At 33.3% G+C, this 4,246-nt stretch overlaps 1 pseudogene; it reads right to left on the reverse strand.

Annotated features, from left to right (window-relative positions):
- Positions 1-966: 966 nt before the first annotated feature.
- Positions 967-1,896, reverse strand: LOC124959156 (olfactory receptor 8K3-like; annotated as a pseudogene).
- Positions 1,897-4,246: the final 2,350 nt, after the last annotated feature.

The following is a 4,246-nucleotide window of genomic DNA, read 5'->3' on the forward strand; positions in this document are numbered from 1 at the left end:
AAGCACTGGTATGAGAATCTCAGAGATCTGCTAGTAATCTCAAGTTCTTTACCATGTAATTAAAACTAATCAGAGTGTGGAACCAACCTAAGTATCCATTAAATGATGAGTGGATGTATAGAATGTGTTACATAGATGTGCTAGACTTAAAATAATTGAAGACACTATAAATCAATATAACAAGACTATACCTGAAGAATTGATACCAAATCAAATAAACCAGGTACAAAAAGAGAAATACCACATTAAGTGATATAAAAAAGTATCAAAAATTCTCAAATAGAATCCAAGTAGGATAACAGTTTCAAGGAATAGAAATTGGGGAGAATGAGGAGTTCTCAGTCAATAGAAAATCTAAGTTATTCAAACTAAATATTCCCTGGAGATCTTTAGTAAAAACTTGTACATGTATTTGAAAGTAATTTATTATATACTTTAAATATTCCAGGAAAATAGTATGTTAAATATTTTGCAATAAATGACAATAAATATTGATTTTGATACCAGTCATTGAAGTGTTTAAAACTTCAAATGAAAAGTTTTTCTTATACACAGAAAAGGAAACTAACACAAACACACATGGATACTTAAAAGTTTATTAAACTATACAAGATAATAATTACAATAATAACAAAATCTCAAGTCCTTTTCCATATAATTATATAATTTTTCATTCCCATACTGCATACCGTTCTACCTGCGTTTGGACCTGAAGACTATAAACACACATTACTTTACTCCAGCATTTACTGATTTATCATGTTTGCAATTCACTTCTTTTCATCAAGTAAAGCAATGTATTTTGCCATTTTTTCACTTACATATTTATAATATTGAGATATTTGACTAGTACTAAGAAGATCATTCTTTAAATATACGTTGAGCACTTTTCTGCATTCTACACATTCTTAAAGAATACAATGCAGGTATTTGTGTGAATTGTGTGGCTCAAATTGTATGCAACTTTTAAGGAAAAATATTCCATCTCTTTTTCCATGTCCTCTCTAGAGCGTGCTTTACATCTTTGTTCCTCAAACTGTAGATCAAGGAATTCAACATGGGGATGACAAGGGTGTAAAATATGGAAGCCACTTTATCAGTGTCCAAGGAGTGACTGGACTTGGGCTGCACATAAAGTACCATAGAACACTATGACCGCTGTCAGGTGGGATCCACAGGTGGAGAAAGCCTTGTGCCTGCCCTCAGCAGACTTCATCCTGAGAATGGCTATGAGGATGAGCAGGTAGGACACCAGGATGATCAGAAGAGAGGAAAGTAAATCAAAAGCTGCCAAGATCAGAATTATCACTTCAATTTCATGTGTGTTTGAGCAGAGCAAAGATAGCAAGGGGAGACTGTCACAGTAGAAATGACTGATGACATTGTAGCCACAGAAGGGCAAAGTAAAAATCTTTATATTGATTAGAAGACACAAAAAGTACCGTAGAGATAGGGCATTGCCACCAACAACCAACACACCCTCTGAGACATGATGACAGAGTAGAGGAGAGGGTTACAGATGGCCATGTAGTGGTCATAGGCCATTGCAGAGAGAATAAAAAGTTCACAAGAAATGAACAAAAGAAAGAAAGCTAGTTGTGTATCACAAAAATAATAGGAGATTGCATTTTGATCCACCACAAAATTGACCAACATTTTGGGGCCTACAGCTGTAGAATAACCAAGGTCACTGAGAGCCAGGTGTCTCAGGAAAAAGTACATGGGTGTTTGCAGGCTGTGGTCCACCTTGGTGAGGATGACCATGCCCAAGTTTCCCACCAGTGTGCTCATGTAGATGATGAGGAAGAGCCCAAACAGTGGAGTCTGCAGCTCAGGATGTGAGGTGATCCCCTTCAGAATGAACTCACGCACCACTGTGAGGTTGTGTTTTTCCATTCAGTTGTGCTCAAAAGCCCATTCTGGAAAGACATAGTAGCAAAGTCAATAGATTTACTGCATAGGGAACATATATTATACAAGGCTAGTATAAACAAGATACATTAAAACTTTCAAATTTAGAATCTTTAAAATTAAACACTTTTCACAAATAAAAATATAAAAATCAGATGTAAACCTAGTACAGTTACTCTTATCTTGGGTGATTTGATTTACCGAAGAGTATTTTTCCAGTTTAGAGATACTTTCATTGTCACAATTGAGAGGTGGATTGCTGTTGTAATCTAATTTGTAGAAGTCAGATAAGCTGCTAACCAACCTTCTGTATACCGTGTTCAGTCCATTTCAATAAGCACATCAAAAAATTGTTCCAAGGTTGAGAAATCCAACAAATAAAGAAGCAGACAAAGATACAAATGCAGGTACCTGGATATATAATTTTTTTTTTGTTAGATGAATGGTTAGATGAATGGTTTTATATTTTTCCAAAACTATTGTGGTTGTTATTTATTTAACTATAATGACATGTAAACCTTTATTTATTAACTTAATAAAATTTTATATATACCCGTCACATAAAATTTTTTTAACAATAAATTTCAAGAATGTAAACATTTTCCTACTGTAGGATACAATCATATAAATACCATATTTACACAGCTGATAGTGATGAAACTGTGGATACATGATGTATGAACTTGGTAGAGGTATGAATGGAGAGCTGTAACAAATCACTTTGAAATTGTCTTTGTATGAAAACACAATCAGAATAAATATGTACATATGCAAATATTGATTATGTTCCACATTATCATAGTATATATAGTTTACTTTGTGCAAATAATTTAACAGAAACTCTATTCTCATATACAAAACCAAAATGTCCTTTGAGTTATGTTGTAAAGAATGAATGATGATTTACTGATTCAATTTGCCCAAGCTATCTGTAAATGACTCTCAAAGACCATTTATATATGGTTTTTGGTTTAATTATTTTTTTAAATGGTTACAAGTACCTGAAGGAGGAACATTTTCATGTACTTGTGAACAAACATTCTTTAGTACACAGACCTCACTTGATCAGGGCTAAAATGGTGAATGCCTGAGGAAGAGGTGGAGAAAGATGAAGACATGCAAGCTATTCCAATTCTGTGTCCTATCTTCCCTCAAGGTCACACTTGATGCAATGGGACAAATGGAGCTTCAGTTTTGGATTACTCATCTTCTAAGTGTTGCAAGTACTTCAGTAATATTTTAGTGTAAGTTTCCTTGACTTAAGTTGATTTAAAATGTTAGCCTTTCCCTGGGACATTGTCATTATAATTGAAATACCTTTATTTATAGGGAACAAATCTGATATATATTATATGCAATAGTCTAGAGAAATATGAAGAAATCAGAGCAAATTAGGAAAAAGAGCATTCAATGCCATTGATTTCATACAACAAAGCCTCAGAAGTTTATATATTATATGGAGGAAATAGAGGTTGAAATACTTTTACAATAAATTTTATAAAACTCTGCATCGTACAAAACTTTTATGATGCTGGACAATATCATAGAGAAGAATAAAGTCAACAATGATGGCATAATCCTGCATTCCTGGATGTGATCTGAAATCATCTGTGCATCGTGTGCATGAGAAATTCCTCCTGCTGTTAATTAATTATTCCATAATGCGGAAAAACACATGTAGAACAAAGAAACATATCCAAATATCTCTAATAACCAAGGAATTGAATAGTATAGCACAAAAACAGGGGCAGAGCATGAAGGTTTTGATAGTAATTATGGGTATAAAATATTGTGAGCAGCAAAGATTTCTAAATAAGGAGAAGAATTAATGAAAATGGTACAGTTTAAAGTTTAAGTTGCAGTGACAAGAGAATGTAAGTAAATTATAAGGAAACCATATTCTGCAATTTATAACATTAATTATAAAACTGATTACACATATTGAACCTTTAAGAAACATAAAATATTGTTGAATTTGCTGTTGCTACCTCAGTCCTACTCTGCTCCACAGATGTACCTTCTAAGAGTAGATGAATCCTAAAGTGTATCAAACTACATCATTTGTGTGATACATTCATTATTCAATAAATCCAACAAGAAACAATGGAAAGTTTTCTTTAAAATATTTAGTTTGACTTAGTTTGTAATCATGAAAATTAAAAACTAAAGTGGTAAGTATCAAATTTTCCATCAGGTAAAAATTATTTTTTTGAGGGGGCTATCAGAGATGGAACCCAGGGGCACTTAACCACTCACCCACATCCCCAGTCCTTTTTAAATTTTTTAGAGACATTGTCTCCCTGAGTTCCTTAGGGTCTCACTAAGTTGGGAAGTC

The sequence above is a fragment of the Sciurus carolinensis genome, chromosome 11, assembly GCF_902686445.1.
Source record: "Sciurus carolinensis chromosome 11, mSciCar1.2, whole genome shotgun sequence".
NCBI lineage: Eukaryota > Metazoa > Chordata > Mammalia > Rodentia > Sciuridae > Sciurus > Sciurus carolinensis.